Below are 25,526 nucleotides of genomic sequence, written 5' to 3'. Positions count from 1 at the left end.
CTTTACAGCTTAGGGGCGTTCTTGGTCTCTTTTTTCCTTCATTCACTTTCTTAAAACTTATCGACATAATATTTCTATTTTTCAAGAAAGAGGAGGGTAACAAGAGTGATGAAATTGACGCGAAATATTTAGAGTATATTTTAAAACTAGTTTCTTTGCTCATGTTCGGGACCATAGTTGGTATGTGTATAGAACTAACCTCCATAACCGTCGAATCCTTAAGAGGATGTGTAAAGTGTCACAGGTTCCAAGGGTGTAATATGAGTGATCAAATTTAGATCCTTAGTGTTTGGGGTTTTCGGGTCGGCGGCGATACTTGTTGGATCTGCACTTCAGATTGTGAAGCAGTATAGACGTGGGCACAACCGCAGTAGGACAATTCAAATTTTTCGTCGCACATATAATATTGTATCTCCTCTTTTTTGTTGTTATGATATTATTGACTGTTTCCCTTTGAATTTGATAGAGGTTAAACTAGGTTTTCAACAGATCCACACAATGGTTGACTTGGCTATTCAGCTTCACATTCTTTACTTTAGTAATTGGGTGGTTGTGCATGAGATTGTGGCGTATACTAGGTATTATCCAGGGAAAAATAAGTTTTTGGTGCAGCGCTGATTATTGAAATCATATTTGGTGTGACTAATCTTTTGTGCATTATATTAGTACTTGTGATTCTATTTTTTATTACCTCGGCTTCTTATTAGTATTTACGATTTATTTTTTCTTAGTTGGTATCAGAAAACTGTTATAACATTGTACTTGTGATGTTATTGGAAGATTCTAAAAGATGTTTTGCTACATTTAAACATAACAGTATTACTGGTATATGTAGTGATCAGAAATGGTGTTGTAGTTAGAATCCCCTTTCAACAATTAATCATCAAATAATTTAGAACAGTAAACTGCAGGTTAATTAAGTGACTGATATTTATTTGTTCCTTGAGATTCTTAATTTAATTTTAGATTCTCAAACTCCCCTTAAGAGCATATGTATGATATAAAACTCAATAATACCAAGAAATTTGTAATAACTAAATGATAACTGTTTAACACTAAATGGTTACCAAGGTTGCAGTTGAGGTTAGATTCCAACACAATTTTCAGGTGCTTGGAAGTATCTGATTTGGTCATATACTATGTGTCTTAAACTTGTTTGGAAAAGACAAGGTATTTCCATTTTAAAATTTTCAAAAGGCATTCAAAGAATATTATCTCCGAAACTATAAAATACCAACTCTATTCCAACTCACAAACCGAAATAATTCTTTAGTTAACAACTAATATTAGCTAGCATACTTTCATATACCTTACTAATATATTAATTAAAGATATGCGAACCTCTTGGATATGGTCAGCATATATTTTCGATTATCTAAAAGACATTTGAACTTCGGTTTGATAATATCTCGCCTTTGATTATCAAGAAAAATGATTGAACATTAAGTAATAAGAGTTTAACACATGTTCAAATCAATATGTCGACATTATGTGAACATTCCAATTTTATAAAGTGTACATTTCGATGTTTCTCCAAAACCTAAGATCACCGAACAAGTCGAAAATGTAAATACAAACTAAACACTTAACAGGATTGGTCAGGGTGATCCTTGCCACAAGGGATCGGTCCTGAGATCGGGCTTACATTATGAGCGATATTTCAGCTCGATCTTAAATTCTCTTTTGGCTACAAAACGCAGTATTGCAAGTCTACTTCCTTATATTACTTATATGATATTTCTCCATATGTAACCCCAAGTGTTGAATTTGTCTTTGGAAGTTGGATGTGATTGTAATATAGTGATAAAAAGATTTGTTACTCAGACTTGTGAAAGTTGATTTTGAACTTCAATTCCAACACTAAGAATAGAAAACTCAAACAAAGTTGATATCAAAATTAGAAGAATATTGAGGATAAGATTCCACTATTTACAAATTTTCAAAGTGATTTAATTCAATAACTATAATTATGCAATTCATACATACAATTTGATGCTTATATATTGTAACAAGTAGATTTTCAGAATAACAACTGTAAAAATCAAAAAGATGGAACATCAAAACCCTAGGATAAGCATGAACCATAAAAAGAAATCATAATTGCTTCACAAAAATCATTAAATCAATTTTAAACCAAAGAAAATAATCATAAAAGAGTTGCAAAATTTAAATAAATAAATTATATAACTTTTTATTGGAAAAATAACTCCCTCTGTCGCCTCAGCAATGGGTTAAACTCATCATGTTCAAAACACTCTCAAAAGATAGAAACATATCTCAAAAGCGATTGAGAAGAAGAAAAGAAGCAAAAAAAAACCTAGAGAATTCGCAACGCTGTATAGACGTTAGAGACTCATTGTTACTATTCAAACGTTGCAGATTCAAAATAAATGTTAAAAACCTACTCAAACGTTGCAGATTCAAAATAAATGTTAAAAACTGACTGTGACAAACCCTACAGGAAAAATGAATGTTCTGGTTAGTCTGTTCTTGATGTTCTTCTTAACAACTGTTCAGAGCCATTTGTTCTTCGTGTTCTTCTTGTTGCTGCTACAACTCTCTTTGTAGCTCTCTATTCTTCTGCAGCTTCCCCAGACCCTCAATATCCCTTTTTAAGGCACGAGCAAATTCTATTTATACACACATGCTTAAATCTCTTGCAAATAACCTTCGTTTATTCCCAATTTTTTCCTCTAAAAGTTACAATACTTCCTTTTTTATCATCTCTTACGCATCTTCTTCAGCTGTTAAAAGTCTCTAAACTCTACCAATAATTGGTAGTCCCAAAATTTAGGGGAATATTCTTTCCTCTGCCCACGCAATTTCCATAAACAAACTCGAACAAACACGAATATTTTTCCATTCCCTGTTTTGTCGAATATTTGTAAAAATCTTCTCTTTTTTTATTCCAATACGTTTAGCATCCTTGTTTACTTGACACAGGCCCAAACCAACCCATATCCATGATAAAATCCAACAAAAACTCGTCCAAATCCAAGCCAGAAAATTTCGCATTCTCAAACCAAATTTTTCGCCAATTTTTTTTGAAAAAGATGGAGTCCTCATATCCATACTGGAGGTCCCTTTAGCACATTCTTGGGGGTGCCTTTATCAATTATTGTTGTGCCTTTAACATTTTTTTGACCAATTTATAAACATTAAGTTTATTTCCCAAAAATACGTACAAACACATAAAGTAACAAAATAGAGAATTGAGACGAATTATACACAATAATGTGTCCATCAAAAACACCCCTAACTTATTATTTTATAGTTCTCGAGCAAATCTAATCTAGAAAATAAAAATCCCGACTCACTGTCGCAGGCATGACGATTGTATTTAGCATGTGCAACAAGCCTTTGAACTCCTATGTGACCCTAGTGGCTGAGTATTGTTTCGGGAGAATTCAAGAGGTGTACCCACAAAACTTTTACTCCAAACCCTATCTACCTATAAAGAATCTAGGAACCACATTAAACAATCTCCTTAGTTGACATACTTATTCATTGTCTATGATAGGAATACCATGATTTGAATCCAATTGATGTACACGAGTTTGTGCTAAAGCGTGCTAAAATTCATATATAAGTAAACAAACCTCTACTCAGAAAATCAAACAAAACCACAGTACTCAGAACCTAACAAACCACAATCACATGAATAGATGAAAAAGATGGATATGGAAATAAATGTTTTGCGAATATTCACTAAGGTGAATTGTGACGGCCCGAATTTTTTTTCCCTTCCAGCTGGTCATGGAGTTCGGTCAACTGACAAGTTCCAAATTCTCCGAGCTGCCATTTGGGGTGAAAAAAGTTTGTAAACAAGAGTAAAATTATGATTTATTAAACAATACATGACAGTTCCATTCCTAAAAGTGTGGAATACAAATTATCGATATAAAATTATTTAAACATGACCCACACTCATTAATTATAATACTCTTTTTACAAATAACAACTTCAAGAGAGAATGTAACTCTTTTTACAAATCAAAATAGAAGGAAACTACAACAATAAGAAAAGGTAGAATTGTTTTTCATAAGCCAACTTAGATACACATGAATACCTACATGAACACAAAGTTATGTACTCACTTTGACCCCAAATCTCAATGCACCAAGCTTAAGCAAGCTTACTGCTTCAAGCCAACCTCAACCTCTATGGAAAATAAAACAAAACAAAAGGGTGAGCCATAACCCAGTAGAGAGTCAACGATACGATAACACGAGTATAAAGAATGCCCCAAAAAAGACAACGATAAGATATCAAATCAAATAAAGCATAAATAATGCGTTAGGTTTTTGAGCACATCCAACTTGAAGTATCAAAGGCCTTACAAATCCAATACACAATCGAAATCATTAAAAGCTAGTGAGTTAGAAATAATCTACTGTGAGGGTCCGAATAACCATCTGTCGAGGTTTATCAGAAAACCACCCTATCGTCCCGGACGATCTTCCGCAGGTCACCATTAATATGGATTGCCCCTTGTGGACCCGACAAACTCATCAGTAGTGTTCATAATCAAGAGGATGCTCAATGCAGTTCATAAATAGTTCGCAAACATCGTTAAATACGAGAATCGAACAAACCATCAACAAAATATTGATTCATACACCATGAAATCAACTTACCTTAGCTTTTCCCACATAAAACAAGACCATAAATACAGGTAAATATTAAACCATAGAGATGGGATGATAAGCATGTAAATGCTACATTTTATACCCATATTTATATTAGTTAGGATACAATATTTTAGTTGCTAATACTATTTTAGTGTTTTTGTAGAAAGTACAAGTGAATTCGATCATACAGCGAATAAACAGCAAAATGTGAGACTTAATGGTGTTTGCGAACTATTTATGAACTGCATTGAGCATCCTCTTGATTATGAACACTACTGATGAGTTTGTCGGGTCCACAAGGGGCAATCCATATTAATGGTGACCTGGTATTTCCATATAACAGCGAAAATTGCAAAATGTGGTTGGCATGGTATTTCCATATATCAGCAACCACAATGATGAAATGTGGTTGGCCTGGTATTTCCATATATCAGCAATCACAATGATGAAACGTGGTTGGCCCGGTATTTCCATGTATCAGCAACCACAATGATGAAATGGGGTTGGCCCGGTATTTCCATGTATCAGCAACCACAATGATCAAATATGCTGGCCTGGTATTTCTATATATCAACAACACTTATTATGATGGCCTGGTATTTCTATATATCAGCAGCACTTATTATGCTGACCTGGTATTTTTATATATCAGCAACACCTATTATTTTGGCCTGGTATCTCCATATATATCAGCAGCATAGAATTATTTCAAAGCCGAGGTCACAATGGGCAGACAAGTTTTAATTTGATCTTCAATTAATGCATGGTGAAGGGAGTCGACGTCAGCACACTAATTCCATCTAAGATTGGTCAAGAGTGACTTTATTATTGTTAGCATTAGAATGGAAGAATATCACCTCCATGACCACGTGCAAATGAGGTGCAAATGAAGAAAAAGGAAATATTAACATATCTTGTCCTTACATAAGTTCTCTTGATATATATATATAAAGAAACTGAAGGAATGTTTGAGACCAAATGACGTCATTTGTGCAAATACAGTTAAGGTGGGCCCATCACATGCAAGACAATATCATGCTTTTTAAATGAAATTAATTCATTTCCTTGGTGGTGTCATATACTATGGAAAGTGGAGATTCGCTAATACTTTACAATGTTTCGTCATATTATGACACGCGGCACAATATTATTGGGTGGATTGTATTTCATGACATGTGGCAGACTTCTATTGGGAGGTGATGTGGCGACGACATGAATTCATCTGTGGGCTATATTTATGTGTTGTTTCAAAATGAAAAAGGGGGAGGCGGCTGCAGAGCCGTTGACAGAGAGAAGAGGCGACAAGGGTTTGGTGTATTTGAGTTTTCGTTTCTCATGGTTTGCTAAGTTGTTTGTTAGGGTTTAGATTGAAGCCAATTTATTTATACGAACTCTACGATGATATTTCTAATAATGATTCATGGATTAGTGATTTCTCTTCATATAGCTTGATGTTTAATCGATTATGTGATTTTCTTTATTACTTCTACTTTTCAATTGATATAGCGTGCTTGGTTAAATTCTTTGACGCGATATGCTTTAGGATTGGTATGTAATACTTTAGAATCATTACCCGTGAAGCGAAGGAAATTACAGCGGAGAAACCATATTTTAGAATTTAAACATATTATCTTCCGAGACATGAGATTGATTTCGAAATTTGTCTTGAGTAATAAATAGAGATTAGTCGAGTTTATATGATTGAATTGGTGAAAATTGAAAACCTTAACAACCCGTTACCCATTTTTTTTATTGTTAGAATTATTTATTATTCATTCTATCCCGAATATCTGAAAAATCGTCAAACATCACCTTATTGATTTGTTAGTTTTTGGTATTAGTTAGTAGTAGTATTTTCACACTCCTCGTGGGAACGACCTGTATTTTCCATTATCTACTAGTTAGACACTGTGCACTTGCAGTATTATTATTGTAGGTTTCCGAACCTACCAAGTTTTTGGCTCCGCTGCCGGGGAGTGGTTGCAAAATACTCTCTATTTGATATCATTGTATATAGTTTATTTTTATTTTAGTTTTAGTTTTTGTACATAATTTATTTTCCTTTTTCTTTTAGATTTTCTTTAGTTTTTTTTTTACGCAGTTTGTTTGATTATTTTTTTAGGTACCTTAGTGATTGAAGTGCTATAATTGAAACCAATAGTGGGCGAAAAGAAAGTATGCACTCGCAAAGCTTTTGCAAGAGCGACTTGGAAGATCCATTAGAGGTTTTCTTAGCTCATTTTGGGTATGATTTTGATGATGATAGTGTTATTTGTGAAGTCAATGCTTTGCTAGACTCCACACCGCTGCTAGACACTAATAAATGGAAGCCCAAACTAGAACCTCTAGTTTTTTCTGATTCTCGACTAGTTCCATCAGTCGAGAATGCTCCTACCTTGATCCATAAGCCATTAAGTTCTGAATTTTTTTCGTCTTGATGATATTCATAATGAAACCGTGTTAGATGATAATGGGTCTAAGAGTCGTGATATCATTGCTCCATTGAGGCCTTGTTCAGCGATTGAATTTGAAAAAATATCAGTCGTGGAAGTTATTTCCGCTGACTTAGAACTAGATTTAGGGAGTACAATAACTGTTCAATTCTTTAGAAAATCTTTAGTAATAATCTGCGAACCTGATTTACTTCATATTCAAGGTTCGAATTATTCTTTAAATAAGATTGAATTCAGTTTTATCTCTCTGGGTACTAATCTTTCTTACTGTAGGTTTATGTTTTCAACTAATCAGATTAGTTGGGTTGATCCCCAACTCTTCAGGCTTTATATATATAATTCGCAGCTTACCTTGGGGTACCAACCCCATATTGTTTGAGAACGTGCTACTGGCAAGTCGAGAAACAAACACATTTCACTTCATGGGAGTCAACCCATCAGATTTGTTCCCTGCACTCTATCTTTTATTTTTAGTTCTTTAGGTTTTGCATATGTATTTTAGAATTTCCCACCTTAATTTCTACGTTGGATGATTCAATTACATTGAGTACAATGTAATGTTTAAGTGCGGGGGAGTGGCGCTTTTGTTAGGATTTTTCTTAAAAAATAATTTAAAAAAAAAATTAAAAAAATAAAATAAAAAATTCTATTACATAATATCTTTGTTTTGCTCGGGGACTAGCAAAATATAAGTGTGGGGGTGTTGATAAGCATGTAAATGCTACATTTTATACCCATATTTATATTAGCTAGGATACAATATTTTAGTTGCTGATACTATTTTAGTGCTTTTGTAGAAAGTACAAGTGAATTCGATCATCCAGCGAATAAACATCAAAATGTGAGACTTAATGGTGTTTGTCACGAAAATTGCAAAATGTGGTTGGCCTGGTATTTCCATATATCAGCAACCACAATGATGAAATGTGGTTGGCCAGGTATTTCCATATATCAGCAATCACAATGATGAAACGTGGTTGGCCTGGTATTTCTATATATCAACAACACTTATTATGTTGGCCTGGTATTTCTATATATCAGCAGCACTTATTATGCTGGCCTGGTATTTCTATATATCAGCAGCACTTATTATGTTGGCCTGGTATCTCCATATATATCAGCAGCATAGAATTGTTTCACAGCCGAGGTCACAATGGGCAGACAAGTTTTAATTTGATCGTCAATTAATGCATGGTGAAGCGAGTCGACGTCAGCACACTAATGCCACCTAAGATTGGTCAAGAGTGACTTTATTATTGTTAGCATAAGAATGGAAGAATATCACCTCCATGACCACGTGCAAATGAAGAAAAAAGAAATATTAACATATCTTGTCCTTACATAAGTTCTCTTGCTATATATGTATAAAGAATATGAAGGAATGTTTGAGACCAAATGACGTCATTTATGCAAATACAGTTAAGGTGGGCCCAGCACATGCAAGAAAATATCATGCTTTTTAAATGAAATTAATTCATTTCCTTGGGGTGTCATATACTATGGAAAGTGGAGATTCGCCAATACTTTACAATGTTTCGTCATATTATGACACGCGGCACAATATTATTGGGCGGATTGTATTTCATGACATGTGGCAGACTTCTATTGGGAGGTGATGTGGCGACGACGTGAATTCATCTGTGGGCTATATTTATGTGTTGTTTCAAAATGAAAAGGGGGAGGCGGCCGCGGAGCCATTGACAGAGAGAAGAGGCGACAAGGGTTTGGTGTATTTGAGTTTTCGTTTCTCATGGTTTGCTAAGTTGTTTTTTAGGGTTTATATTGAAGCCAATTTATTTGTATGAACTCTACGATGATATTTCTAATAATAATTCATTGATTAGTGATTTCTCTTCATATAGCTTGGTGTTTGATCGATTATGTGATTTTATCGATTACTTATACGTTTCAATTGATATAGCGTGCTTGGTTAAATTCTTTGACGCAATATGCTTTAGGATTGATATGTTATACTTTAGAATCATTACCCGTGAAGCGAAGGAAATTACAGCGGAGAAACCATATTTTAGAATTTAAACATATTATCTTCCGAGACATTAGATTGATTTCGAAATTTGTCTTGAGTAATAAATAGAGATTAGTCGAGTTTATATGATTGAATTGGTGAAAATTAAAAACCTTAACAACCCGTTACCCATTTTTTATTGTTAGAATTATTTATTATTTCATTTTGTCCCGAATATCTGAAAAATCGTCAAACATCACCTTATTGATTTGTTAGTTTTTGGTATTAGTTAGTAGTAGTATTTTCACACTCCTCATCGGAACGACCTGTATTTGCCATTATCTACTCGTTAGACACTGTGCACTTGCAGTATTATTATTGTAGGTTTCCGAATCTACCAAGTTTTTGGCGCCGCTGCCGGAGAGTGGTTGCAAAATACTCTCTATTTGATATCATTGTATATAGTTTATTTTTATTTTAGTTTTAGTTTTTGTACATAATTTATTTTTCTTTTTCTTTTAGATTTTCTTTAGTTTCTTTTTACGATTTTGCACGAAAACTTCGTTTTCAAACCACTATTGTTCAAAACTTACCATGGGCCTCATTTAAAATCAAACTCAACAAACTATAACATTTTAGAAACTACAAAGTGCCTCTTTTTATACAAAAATCATTAGCAAAAAGAAGGAATTCATTAACTCCAACAACAAGGGAAACATAGTTTAAACCAAGAGCATAATTTTCAGAAACTTCAGTTAGGAGAGTTTATGTTCAAAAATTTGTGTAGGGTTCGTTACACAATGAAAATGAGTGATTATTATCTCATTTTAAAGAATAAAAATAAGGTATCATATTAAAATTATTAGCAAAAACAAAAAGTTAAAGAACAGGTCTAAACCACGCTGGAAATCTGACAGTAAACTGTCCACAGAAAACCAACAGTTTTGGTGGTCGACATTCAAATATTCACGCAAAATTCATTACTCAACAGAATTCAGCAAATTTGGTTCCATTAGAAAGATTAGAAAACCCACCTTTACATAAAAATGATAGGAAAAGATAATAAGGTACATTGGTGTATTCAAAGATCTCAACAAAATAGGCAAAGATAATAATGAGAAACCCCAATTTAACATAAAAATGATAGGCAAAGATAATAATGAGAAACCCCAATTTAACATAAAAATGATAATCAAAATTAATGAGGCACATAGCTATGTTTAAACATCACGGTAGAACAGAACAGATATGCAGTTCTTCAGAAATTTATGTTGTGAAAGTCTGTAATCAAAAATTCGTGTAAAATTCATTACACAATGGAATTTAGCAAACTTGGTCTTGTTAGAAAGCTGAGACACTCCGTTTTTAAGTAGAAATCATAACCAAAAGAAATCAGATATATAGTTGATTCGAAAAGTCCCAAATAAATAGGACAGTAACCAAGCTCTACAGAAATTACAGTTTTGGAAGTCCATAATCAAAAATTCACCCAGACTTCATTACTTATCGGAATTCTTTGAATCTTATCTAGTTTTAAAGATGAAAAGACACTCTTTCATATAAAAAATACAAAATAAAATAAAATAAGAGTCAAACGAACTGGGTGATAGTTTAACCCAAAAATAGGACAGAAAACTGTTTCAGAAATACCTCAATTGCTTTTAAATTGAGTTTCAAGAGAAAGTAAAGATAAATTCCAATAAATTGAGAGTACCCATGGATAATTTTTGTAAGTCAAAAACTCTAAACATCAAATTAGATGAAAGCCCCAAATTTTCATGAACCTTAGAATCAAAATCAATAAGAACAATCATGAATTCGTTTAAAACATCACAATCCATCATATAGAGTTTCATAAGAGCATGAACAAGATTGAATTTCATCAAATATGAAACCATAGAATCAAAATCATGAGTATCAGTTCAAAACAGTTTAAAAGAAGAGTTTCCCCCCTACCTTTTCAGCAGTAAATGATTTCAAAGCAACCAAATCGAATCAAACAGCCAAGTAAAACAAGCTTCAATTTTGAATTTTCATGATACAAATTTTCTCTTCTTTGTTGTATGAAGAAATAGAATTCAAGAGTGAAGAAAAGAAAATAGTTTTCTAATCAAATTCAACAAAAAATGTTTATTAAGGAAGACAAAAAGTCCAAAATGCCCTTCCTTCAATTTTAACACGACACATAACCATAGCAGGTGTCAATTTATCGCAAATTCGAGTTTAAAAACTTTAGTAGTGTACGTGCACACTATGGGCAGGCTCATACAAAGAGAAATATAGTTTTTCAGGCAAAAATCCAAGTGTTTCTAAACTGAAACACCACGACAATTATATTCCACGCTCCACATTACTCTACTTCTAGTCTTCCAAACCAAACGGATTAGGCTCGCATCCTAATATTTTAAGAAAAAAAAACATGGGTAATACATCATTACCCACTTAAAAAGAATTTCGTTTCGAAATTAAAAACAAAGAAAGAGACCTATGAACGTTACCTCCTAGTAACTCCAGACCTTTATTCCGAGTCTCGGATTCCTTCTCTCAAGTTTCTAAATCACTTCCACAAAAATCCGTTAGTCTTTTCCAATTCTTGAATCTCTATTCTCTTATTGAGACTCTTCTTTTTCATAGATGAAGCAGAATGCGCTGAACTTACACTGATCGGAACCAACAAAATAAACTTTTAAAAGGTTAACTTTGTTATTAACTTCTCATTACTAACAACCCAATCATATACATATCACGGTATCTGGTTGTTTTTCTAAAATTTCAGAAAATCAAGAGATCCTTTACACTTTTTTCAAAATCTTGTAATAAAATTAATGTTTCAATACAAAAATTTCCAAACTAAACAAAGTAAAACTGCGGAAAACTCAAATCTGAACAAACAAAATCCCAAAGAAAATCGAAATGTATGCTCTAATACCAACTGTGACGGCCCGGAAATTTTTTCCCTTCCAGCTGGCCGTGGAGTTCGGTCAACTGACAAGTTCCAAATTCTCCCAGCTGCCATTTGGGGTGAAAACAATTTGTAAATATGAGTAAAATTATGATTTATTAAACAATACATGAAAGTTCCATTCATATTATCAAAACAGTGAACCAAAAGTGTAGAATACAAATTATCGACATAAAACTATTTAAACATGATCCACACTCATTAATTATAATACTCTTTTTACAAATAACAAGTTCAAGAGAGAAAATAACTCTTTTTACAAATCAAAATAGAAGGAAACTACAACAATAAGAAAAGGTAGAATCGTTTTTCATAAGCCAACCCAGATACACATGAATACATACATGACCACAAACTGATATACTCACTTTGACCCCAAAGCTCAATGCACCAAGCTTAATCAAGCTTAATGCTTCAAGCCAACTTCAACCTCTGTGGAAAACAAAAAAAAGGTGAGCCACAACCCAGTAGAGAGTTAACGATACGATAACACGAGTATAAAGAATGCCCAAAAACAGATAACGATAAGATATCAAATCAAATAAAGCATAACTAATGCGTTAAGTTGTTGAGCACATCCAACTCGAAGTATCAAAGGACTTACAAAGCCAATACACAATCGAAATCATCCAAAGCTAGTGAGTTCGCAATAATCTATTGTGAGGGTCCAAATAACCACCTGTCGAGGTTTATTAGAAAAACACCCTATCGTCCCGGACGATCTTCCGCAGGTCACCATTAGTATGGATTACCCCTTGTGGGCCCGACAAACTCATCAGTAGTGTTCATAATCAAGAGGATGCTCAATGCAGTTTATAAATAGTTCGCAAACATCGTTAAATACGAGAATCGAACAAACTATCAACAAAATATTGATTCATACACCATGAAATCAAATTACCTTAGCTTTTACCACATAAAACAAGACCATAAATACAGGTAATATTAAACCATAGAGATGGGCATCAATTCAAAACCATTAAGTGCATTGAAATCAAAGATTTTGCACGAAAACTTCGTTTTCAAACCACTATTGTTCAAAACTTACCATGGGCCACATTTCAAATCAAACTCAACAAACAATAACATTATAGAAACTACAAAGTTCCTCTTTTTATACAAAAATCATTAACAAAAAGAAGGAATTCATTAACTCCAACAACAAGGGAAACATAGTTTAAACCAAGAGCATAATTTTAAGAAACTTCAGTTGGGAGAGTCAATGTTCAAAAATTTGTGTAGGATTCGTTACACAACGAAAGTGAGTGATTATTATCTCATTTTAAATAAGAAAGAATAAGGTATCATATAAAAATTATTAGAAAAAACAAAAAGTTAAATAATAGGTCTAAACCACGCTGGAAATGTCTGACAGTAAACTGTCCACAGAAAACCAACAGTTTTAGTAGTCGACATTCAAATATTCACGCAAAATTCATTACTCAACGGAATTCAGAAAATTTGGTTTCGTTAGAAATATTAGAAAACCAAACTTTACATAAAAATGATAGGCAAAGATAATCAGGTAAATTGGTGTATTGAAAGATCTCAACAAAACAGGACAGAATTCAAGCTCTCTAGAAATTATAATTTTGACAGTTTGCAATCCAAAATTCGTGTAAAATTCATCACACAATGGAATTCAGTAAATTTGGTCTCTTTTGAAATCTGAGAACCCCACTTTAACATAAAAACTATAATAAAAATTAATGAGGCACATAGCTATGTTTAAATATCATGATAGGACAGGACAAATAAGCAGTTCTTCAGAAATTTATGTTTTGAAAGTCTGTAATCAAAAATTCGTGTAAAATTCATTACACAATGGAATTTAGCAAACTTGGTCTTGTTAGAAAGCTGAAAGACTCTTATTTTAATTAGATATCATAACCAAAATAAATCAGGTATATAGTTGATTCGAAAAGTCCCAAATAAACAGGACATTAACCAAGCTCTACATAAATTGCAGTTTTGGAAGTCTATAATGAAAAATTCATCCAGACTTCATTACTTACCGGAATTTGTTGATTCTTATATGGTTTTAAAGTTGAAAAGATACCATTTCGTACAAAAAATACAAAAAAAAAGAGTCAAACGAACGGGGTGATAATTTAACCTAAAAATAGGACAGAAAACTGTTTCAGAAATACCTCAATTGCTTTTAAATTGAGTTTCAAGAGAAGGTAAAAATCAATTCCAATAGATTGAGAGTACCCATGGCTAATTTTTGTAAGTCAAAAACTCTAAACATCAAATTATATGAAATCCCTAAATTTACATGAACCCTAGAATCAAAATCAATAAGAACAGTCATAAATTCGTTTAAAACATCACAATCCATCATATAGAGTTTCATAAGAGCATGAACAAGATTGAATTTCATCAAATATGAAACCATAGAATCAAAATCATGAGTATCAATTCAAAACAGTCCGAAAGAAGAGTTTTCCCCCTACCTTTTCAGCAGTAAATAATTCCAAAGCAACCAAACCGAATCAAACAGCCAAGTGAAACAAGCTTCAATTTTGAATTTTCATGATACAAATTTTCTCTTCTTTGTTGTATGAAGAAATAGAATTCAAGAGTGAAGAAAAGAAAATAGTTTTATAATCAAATTAAAGAGAAAATGTTTATTAAGGAAGACAAAAAGTCCAAAATGTCCTTCCTTCAATTTTAACACGACACATAACCATAGCAGATGTCAATTTATCGCAAATTCAAGTTTAAAAACTTTAGTAGAGTACGAGCACACTATGGGCAGGCTCACACAAATAGAAGTATAATTTTTCAGGCAAAAATCTAGGTGTTTCTAAACTGAAACACACGACAATTATATTCCACGCCCCACATTGCGCTACTTCTAGTCTTCGCATCCTAATATTTTAAGAAAAAAAAACGTGGGTATTACATGAATGGTGTTTCCCAGCATATCTATATGAACGTCGATGCCAAAATGAATTCTAATGGATTGGGATATATACCCACTCAGTTGGTTCAAGCCCAGCTTAATTGGTTCAGAGCCCAGCAGCAGAGAGTTGGCACAAGTCCAGCAGCAGAGAGTTGGCACAAGCCCAGCAGCAGAGAAAGCAGGCTTTGGCTTTGGCTTTGGCAGCAGCTGCACAGCAACAGCACCAGCAGAAACTGCAGCTTCACAGCAGCAGCTTCACAGCAGCTTCAGCAACACTTGCAGCAGCACAGCAGCAGCACTTGCACTTGCAGCAGTGCAAGGTAGTGCACACCAACAGCAGAAAACAAGCAGCAGCAAACAAGCACTTGCACACCAACAGCAGCAAACAAGCACTTGCAGCAGTGCAAGGTAGTGAAGCAAAAACAAGACAGAAAACAGGAAACAAGCAGAAAACAAGCAAACTAAGGTAGAACAAAGAAAAAACCAAAATTCAAAAAAGAAACAACAACAGCGCCGCTAACCGAGTCCCCGGCAGCGGCGCCAAAAACTTGGTGGGTTTTGAAAGAAACCTACAAACTGACCTGCAAGTGCACAGGGTCAGTTGTAGCTAGTGATGGGAAGAAAGGGTTTGTCCACAGGGACTTGGAGGGGGCTATTGAAGTTTTCTAAGCTAAAATGGAGCTGAATGGAGGCAGTAAACAGTAGCATGCAAGGGCCTTTGAATCCACTACTTGATCCTAAGCTAAGGCAGTGCCTAATCAAATCATTGTTCTTGTTTCATTTCAGGGAAGATCATAATGGATGATTTTCTTGGCTAATCTTTACTCACTTGCCCCTAGCATCAGCTGTCTTCTTACAGCACAGCTGATCACAGGCTTGTTGTTCAAGAAGCTATCTATTACCCTAAGACAGTTAAACACAGTCCTTCAAATGGACTGAATTCTTAGCTACCATCATTCTTTCACCCCTAGAATCAGTTGTCTTCTTACAGCACAACTGATCACAGATGCATTCACTCAAGTAGATATTATCAGTCCTATTAAATTTAAGCACTACAAGAACAGTTAACATGATCATGGATTATCCTAGCATACAATTCAAGAGCTTCATCTAAGCCTTAGCATATGAAGTTAGAACATATTGAAACTAATTAACAACTGGAATTGAAGTTGAACTAAAACATTGAACTGAAATTAAAATTGGAATTAAACTGAAATTAACAGGACATTAAAATTAAACCTACTCAGACCCAAATTGGGGGTTAACTTGGCTAACCCAAGAACAACCCCTACACATACAACACCCCCTCTATTTATACCCAAAAATATGAATTAGGGTTCCATATGTTCTTCCCCAAAAAATCCCCAAAACAGTAAAATTAGGGTTACACAATTTTTTTACCTAATTTCTCTGATAACTGCTCCTTCACTTCGACCCATGCTTGTACTTCGCCTCCTGCTCCTCTCCGTGCTTCTCATGCCCTAAACCTAGTTGTTCCAACAAACCCTAATCTAGGTCAGTGAGATACAGTTGGGGGTTAGGTGGAACAATTAGGTTCTAGGGAGATGGGGTGATGTTGTACAGAGTGGTATGGTGGTGGTTTGGTGGCTGTTGCAGGAGGGTTGGTGACGACAGGGAAGAAGGTGGTGGTGATGGTGGTGCGGCAGGGTATGGTGGTTGCAGACGGGGTGAGCTCGATTAGGTTCTGGCTAGGGGTTGTTTGGTTTGTGGGATATAGACTTAGGTGTTTGAGTGTTGAGCGGGATCATCGAACCTTGATGTTCGGTGATGAAAGGCGTAGGATGATAACTTCTGAAACGGATCTAACGGAGAAATTGAGACAGATCGTGAGCGACCGTTGGATGCAAAAATACAACGAAACTGACGGCTCAAGATGGAGTAAGGTGCTGTAGTGTAAGGCGGAGATATCAAACTTCGATGCACAGCAAGGGAGCGACCGTCGGATGCTTCTGAGAACTGATCTGACGGCTGAAGACGCAAGCGGGTATGGATTTGGGTTTTAGGCTTTTGGGTATAGAAGATGGGTTTGGGAAATCTTGAGCCCACTTCTTTTTAAGAACAACTTTCTTCTTCTTGAGCCCATTTCCAGCTTTTTGGACGTGCGCTCCATTCTTTGCGGCTTCCTTGCGTAATTTCTCCCGGCTTTCATCACTTTTCTGCTCTTTTTGCTCCGCAACTCATCCAATCTTTATTTATTACCTAAAAATGCAAAATTAAGTAAGAAAAATATTTATTCTTGAAAACGATGAAAATACAGAATATGGGATAAAATGTAGAATTAATGCACAAAAGATGAGTTAAAATGCCAACAAAAAGGGATAAATATATACAATATTTTGCACTCATCAAGAACCAACAACATGATTATATCTTTTGGATCCACGCGCATGTTCCTTTTCAGCAGATTACATGATAGTTTCCATGGATCCTGCATTCCGTTCTTGCTTAGGAGATGGAGACAGGAAGAACCCACACATATTGTTATCCAAGTGTCGATACTATTTTTTTTACAGGTTGAAAAAAAAAGAAAAAAAAAATGAGGCTTGATCTTAAACACTCTACTTCATCCCGGCGGCGACAACAAGACAAGGAAATCCTAACTATACCACTGTCGCTGGTCTCTCGAATGCATTTAGCGTATGCACTAAGCCTTTTAAACCACTAAGCGTCCCTAGTGGACGAGTTGAAGTCTCGTGAAGGTTTGCTTAGAACGTACCTACAAAGTTCTAGGTCAAAATATAAGCTCAGATTCCATCAAACGTGACATGTGCAAAACAGTTAAGCTCAGAGCAAAATGGAGATGTCAATCTAGCTATCGAAGGCACAATCCTAGCACTGATAACAAAAAAAAGACATGTGATAAGAGTGTAAAGTGTATCTACACATGTGTAAAGAAAGATCTGAAGTTATGACTACTAATCACCAAGAGATAGTTTCTCAGGCTAAGAACTGAGGTCGAAATCTAGCTAGCTGTCCGGACTTTACGAGAATTGTGAATGAGTTGGAGGTATTTCACAATTCTCGCGTTGTACATCAATGGCATACACCCTCCTTGCTTATTACAACGAAACAACAAAAGATGCCTATTTACATGACTCTTATTTACATTGACTATTCTCTTTTTATTTTTGAACAAGAGATGATGGAATTGATAAATACTTGATTTTTTTGTTTTTTTTTTTCTGATATTTTTTTTTTCGAATATACATCGTATTTTTTTTTTTTTTTTTTTTTTTTTTTTTTTTTTTTTTTAAGCACTGAACACTTTTGATACATATACAAAAGGAAACAAAAATTACATGACACTTTGCAAGAGGTAGCCCTTTTTGATGCACCCAGTTAAATTCGATGGTTGTCTTTCTTAATGTAACCTCCACCTTCTATCCCAACCAACCAAAGAACAAGCTAGTCAAGTTTCGTTCAGTATTCTAAAGTGATTGGCAATCGTAACTTCCTATCAAACACCTTGAAGATCGAGGCCATACATGTATTGGTAGATCGTGCGCGTGCAAATTTCTTATCACTATGTGAATTGTGCTAGAATCAGGGTGCCTAAATATCTAGACTAAGACTCCTAATAAAAATACATATTTGCACAAGAGTCAACATTTCAAGGTAAATGAGCTCCATTTTTATGATTTTTTCATTTTTTAATTTTTTGAATTTTGATTTTTTTAATTTTTTTGGAATTTTTCAATTTTTTCAAAAAGAAGAAGGAGTTCGTTTTAATTATAGCATATTATCGTGGTATCTACTCTATACCCCCAAACCTAAACTAAACATTGTCCTCAATGTTTCAAAATATGGAAAGAATTAAAATGCAACATATGGAAAGGGACATGCTGAGTAGAGTAAAAGGAGAGAGAATACCCGATTTCGGCGAAAGCAGAATTAAAACTCCGTTATTCAAGGCAAAAATCCAACATATTTCAGCCGAGATCATATTGGATTAGCAAAATATATACAAAAGGAACAAAAGGGTTTTTAAAATTTTATCTACTGGATTATATACAAAAAAATTCACCATACACTAACAATCTAAAGAGTTGAGGATCAACCCAAAAGACAAAGTGAGGTTTCAACAGCTTCACACAATAATAATATGAAAGAAACGCAAGTGAAACTGTGAAACAAAATGAGCTACCCCCAAACCTGGATTTTTCAACGGATAAAATTTTGGAAACAAAATCTCGCAGTTTTGGGGGTTCATCATGTACAAGGTCTAGCTCAAAGTGAACTGTGCTAGGGACGGGCAAACATGCTAATTCCAACTGTGGTTCCTCAAATGTATTATACTTAGAAGCAAAATAGTCCAAGAGGACTTGGGAAGCACACAGTTCCAAACCTAGGTTGGGCATTCTCAGAAAAATTGGTTTTACAATATTGGTACAAACCAAATCTAGGTTGGGTGGAAGGCCATCAGATTGTGACTCATGTAGGAGGATAGGCACATCATTACTAATCACATCAACATCTCCTAAGTCTTCTACAAGTGTCACAACATGCTCACAATCATCAAACAAATTGGCAAGATCACAATCAGAGTCATCAACATCATCAACAGATTCATTCTCATGCATTGGCAAATCAGGAGAAATATCACAATGTGACCTAGGTAGAGAATCAGACACATCAAATATATTTTCATGCATATTAGTGTCTACAGAAGATTCAACTATTCCTATGTCATGTTCATCTTCACAGAATAATTGTACGAATCCCATGTCAATATCAAAATCATATGAATTACAATGAGTATTAGAAAAAACAACATTCATGAAGGTCGAGGGCGAGAAGCCATATGTTATTGAACCAACAGGTTCCACAATATTTTCATGTTCTTCTAACACATCATCATAATCATCATCATGGTAGTATGCATATTGGTCCTCATTAAAAGTGGTGGTGTCGTTAGTCGATTCATGTTCCTCTAAATTAGGTTCATATTCAACATCATTTACATGAATGGGACTAGACACTTCATTAGGGACAACATACATTTCCTCATGAATTTCCTCCTTTTGTAGGTGAAGCAAAATCTGATCTAAATATGCCTGAATTCGTGATGTAGATCTATCGAAGTTTTGCTCACTGAGTCTGAAAGCTTCTGTGGTGGAGTCTAAATTCATGGGAGTACAAAATTCTTCATGTTCAAATTGTGGTGATTGGTACATGTGTACATGGTCATTAGGGTTTATAAAAGATTGATCGCAACCCTCAAAGGATTGATTATGGTCCCAATGACTACCATTCTCACAATTTATGGGCATTTCATACCTTGGATTTTCTCTAGATTGCCTAAAATTATGCAAAATATGACAATTCTCAACAGGGTGGTCTAAACTACCACATGCGGGACATGCATAGATTTCAGGTTGCCTAAGAAAATTAGATGTGACAGATTCCTCATGTGATTGCATTTCTAAAGCTGCGATTCGAGCTTCTAATTGATCCACAAGAGATGATTGTGTGAGTGAGGCACTAGCAAAATGTTCATTTTCACGTTGTGGCGAATGATGCATGTGTGAATAGTCATTAGGGTTCATGTATTGAGGCTCGGGACTTTGAAAATGTCCATAATAATTCCTATACTATTGACATCATGGTCTGGGAGGTTCATAACGTGAAGTTTGTCCACGCGCAAGTTCTCTAAGGGATTCGTTGTATTCCCCAACTGTAGAAAAAGATCTATACATGATTGGGCTCAAAGGCTAAGTAAAGAGTTTACAAAGCTCAAAATTTGGTTTTTAAGGGATTGGACTTTTTGGAAAAATTTGGTTTTGTTGGGAAAAATTTGGTTTTGGCGGGAGACATTTGGTTTTAATGGGAAAAAGAAAAATTTTGGTTTTTAATGTGGGAGCAGAATAAAATTTGGTTTTAAAATCTGGGAGCAAGTAAATTTTTTTTTTTTTTTTTGTAAGGTTAGGAGCCCAATGATTGGGGTATAAACCTATAGTCCAAAATAAAATGCAAGCCCACAAAAGAAAAGAAAAATAACAAACAAATAATTACAAGCATATAAAAGAAAAAGAAAAGAAAAATAAAAATTATTACAAGCCCAAATAGAAAATAAAGAAAAAGAAAAATAAAATTATTACAGGCCCAAATATAAACACTTAAATACAAGCCCAGATAAATTTAATGAGGCCCAGTTGGGTTAGCTCATGGGTTAGGCTTACTTGATTTTGGAGGGAGCCCAAATTTGGGCTTTTTATCCCTTTTTAGTTGCACAGGCCCAGTTGGGCTTTAGGATCGTCCTAAGCAGCTCAGTTGGTTCAAGCCCAGCAGCAAAGGTGGAGCAGAGCCCAGCAGAATCTGCAGCGAAGCCCAGCTCAGTTGGTTCAAGCCCAGCTTAATTGGTTCAGAGCCCAGCAGCAGAGAGTTGGCACAAGTCCAGCAGCAGAGAGTTGGCACAAGCCCAGCAGCAGAGAAAGCAGGCTTTGGCTTTGGCTTTGGCAGCAGCTGCACAGCAACAGCACCAGCAGAAACTGCAGCTTCACAGCAGCAGCTTCACAGCAGCTTCAGCAACACTTGCAGCAGCACAGCACTTGCACTTGCAGCAGTGCAAGGTAGTGCACACCAACAGCAGAAAACAAGCAGCAGCAAACAAGCACTTGCACACCAACAGCAGCAAACAAGCACTTGCAGCAGTGCAAGGTAGTGAAGCAAAAACAAGACAGAAAACAGGAAACAAGCAGAAAACAAGCAAACTAAGGTAGAACAAAGAAAAAACCAAAATTCAAAAAAGAAACAACAACAGCGCCGCTAACCGAGTCCCCGGCAGCGGCGCCAAAAACTTGGTGGGTTTTGAAAGAAACCTACAAACTGACCTGCAAGTGCACAGGGTCAGTTGTAGCTAGTGATGGGAAGAAAGGGTTTGTCCACAGGGACTTGGAGGGGGCTATTGAAGTTTTCTAAGCTAAAATGGAGCTGAATGGAGGCAGTAAACAGTAGCATGCAAGGGCCTTTGAATCCACTACTTGATCCTAAGCTAAGGCAGTGCCTAATCAAATCATTGTTCTTGTTTCATTTCAGGGAAGATCATAATGGATGATTTTCTTGGCTAATCTTTACTCACTTGCCCCTAGCATCAGCTGTCTTCTTACAGCACAGCTGATCACAGGCTTGTTGTTCAAGAAGCTATCTATCACCCTAAGACAGTTAAACACAGTCCTTCAAATGGACTGAATTCTTAGCTACCATCATTCTTTCACCCCTAGAATCAGTTGTCTTCTTACAGCACAACTGATCACAGATGCATTCACTCAAGTAGATATTATCAGTCCTATTAAATTTAAGCACTACAAGAACAGTTAACATGATCATGGATTATCCTAGCATACAATTCAAGAGCTTCATCTAAGCCTTAGCATATGAAGTTAGAACATATTGAAACTAATTAACAACTGGAATTGAAGTTGAACTAAAACATTGAACTGAAATTAAAATTGGAATTAAACTGAAATTAACAGGACATTAAAATTAAACCTACTCAGACCCAAATTGGGGGTTAACTTGGCTAACCCAAGAACACCCCTACACATACAACACCCCCTCTATTTATACCCAAAAATATGAATTAGGGTTCCATATGTTCTTCCCCAAAAAATCCCCAAAACAGTAAAATTAGGGTTACACAATTTTTTACCTAATTTCTCTGATAACTGCTCCCTCACTTCGACCCATGCTTGTACTTCGCCTCCTGCTCCTCTCCGTGCTTCTCATGCCCTAAACCTAGTTGTTCCAACAAACCCTAATCTAGGTCAGTGAGATACAGTTGGGGGTTAGGTGGAACAATTAGGTTCTAGGGAGATGGGGTGATGTTGTACAGAGTGGTATGGTGGTGGTTTGGTGGCTGTTGCAGGAGGGTTGGTGACGACAGGGAAGAAGGTGGTGGTGATGGTGGTGCGGCAGGGTATGGTGGTTGCAGACGGGGTGAGCTCGATTAGGTTCTGGCTAGGGGTTGTTTGGTTTGTGGGATATAGACTTAGGTGTTTGAGTGTTGAGCGGGATCATCGAACCTTGATGTTCGGTGATGAAAGGCGTAGGATGATAACTTCTGAAACGGATCTAACGGAGAAATTGAGACAGATCGTGAGCGACCGTTGGATGCAAAAAATACAACGAAACTGACGGCTCAAGATGGAGTTAGGTGCTGTAGTGTAAGGCGGAGATATCAAACTTCGATGCACAGCAAGGGAGCGACCGTCGGATGCTTCTGAGAACTGATCTGACGGCTGAAGACGCAAGCGGGTATGGATTTGGGTTTTAGGCTTTTGGGTATAGAAGATGGGTTTGGGAAATCTTGAGCCCACTTCTTCTTTAAGAACAACTTTCTTCTTCTTGAGCCCATTTCCAGCTTTTTGGACGTGCGCTCCATTCTTTGCGGCTTCCTTGCGTAATTTCTCCCGGCTTTTCACCACTTTTCTGCTCTTTTTGCTCCGCAACTCATCCAATCTTTATTTATTACCTAAAAATGCAAAATTAAGTAAGAAAAATATTTATTCTTGAAAACGATGAAAATACAGAATATGGGATAAAATGTAGAATTAATGCACAAAAGATGAGTTAAAATGCCAACAAAAAGGGATAAATATATACAATATTTTGCACTCATCAAGAACCAACAACATGATTATATCTTTTGGATCCACGCGCATGTTCCTTTTCAGCAGATTACATGATAGTTTCCATGGATCCTGCATTCCGTTCTTGCTTAGGAGATGGAGACAGGAAGAACCCACACATATTGTTATCCAAGTGTCGATACTATTTTTTTTACAGGTTGAAAAAAAAAGAAAAAAAAAATGAGGCTTGATCTTAAACACTCTACTTCATCCCGGCGGCGACAACAAGACAATACTAATGCCCCACCAAATCACTTAGAGAAACATATAAAGTTTGCAAGAACTTGATATGGTGACAACTATCATGTTATATATAACACATGATCTCTGACCTTTGATGTATAGACCATTTCATTGGGTCCCTTATACAACCAAGATGTTTGTTTCCATCCACTTAGAATGGTTAGAGTTTTCCTGAATTTGCACAAGTTTCTAGACGTTGAGTTTCATAATGTAACTAAAAGTTTCTCTCGTACCCCAAACTTAAATCTAACATGTCCTCAATGTTATAAAGATGAAATTTTAACCATGAACAAAGAGAAACTATCACCACTTGAAGTAAAGAAAATAAGGAAGGATATTAGCGTGTCGCATGATCATTGATTATCACCCAGCAAGTGCTAAGTTTGAAGTCTTCAGCCAGACATTAAATACCAAAAAATCGCTAGTCATCTTTCAAAAACATATACCAATAGCCTAAATAACTGGCGGTCATCATAACTAAATAGAGATGACACGCATATAAGTAGTGATGGAGGTAAGATTTACAATCTTGTGGTCAAAATCAATTAGATAGATATTTCTGATTTCTTCCTACCTAATTTTCCCCCACCAATGGCTAATTTTACAAGAAAATCAAACGTATCAGCATTAGAACTTAAAAACAAGTAGGGTCTACATACCCCATTTGTCTCGCTTTGGCTCCGTCGCTGCATACAAGACAACTGCACTAGATCAAAAAAAATGAACTAACGGAGCATAACCTTATCCAAGGATTCTTTCAATACAACTGTGTTTATCTGGGGCGTCTAGTTGGGATTCATATGCGTGTCTTGATAAATGGATTCATCCGAACAACGAATCTCTAATAGATGAATTTCCTCCTGGACAGTATCAGGAGGATCAGATTGTGGAGTCTGAAGAAACTAAAGTAATACCTTAAACGCACAAAAATAAGTCCCAAGTTAGGTAATTCAAGTATGGATACTTGACGATCACATGAATCATCACTACTCCCAACTTAGGGTAATCATTACTCTCAGAAAGACCTAAAGCTATTGCTTGAATTTCAGGGTCCTTAGAGTCTGAAAAATACTCTAGAGCTTCTTCTAGAGACTGGTCACACATCTGACATAAGCCCAAATCAACTCAAATTCATGAGAAAATCCAACAAAAACTCGTTCATATCCAAGCCAAAAAAAATCCGCGTTTTCAGACCAAATTTTCCCGCCAAATTTTTGTGAAGAAGATGGATCCCCCTATCCTAACTGGGGGGGCCCTCTCTCACATTCATGTTGGTGCCTTTATCAAAATCTGTGGGTACCTTTGAATTTTTTTTCGCCAATTTAGAAAATTTTATTTCCTAAAAATACCTACAAACACATAAAATAACACAATAAGCAGAAAATTGAGCACTAACAAAATAGAAAATTGAGACAAATTAGACACAAAAATGTGTTTGTCAAAGTTCAATTTACAAGATAGTAACAAGTTACCAATTAGTTTAACATCAAGTTACAAAGCTCATAGATACTGTAACTTCATATGCTTAAGTTGTGCAAGACAACTAGTATATTTTTCCTTAATACTTTGATACACTCACAATGGAGGCTAACAGGCTGAACTTTCAGCCGCTTGAGAAATGATTTCCCTTGAGCTATAGATGATTAGTCTCTCAGGCATTTTTATACTTTTTCATTAATTTAACACTATTTAAAGAGGACCGTTTACTTTTTTTT

The sequence above is a fragment of the Papaver somniferum genome, unplaced genomic scaffold (genome assembly GCF_003573695.1).
Source record: "Papaver somniferum cultivar HN1 unplaced genomic scaffold, ASM357369v1 unplaced-scaffold_99, whole genome shotgun sequence".
NCBI classification, from domain to species: domain Eukaryota; kingdom Viridiplantae; phylum Streptophyta; class Magnoliopsida; order Ranunculales; family Papaveraceae; genus Papaver; species Papaver somniferum.
Note: the sequence above shows the minus strand (reverse complement) of the source record.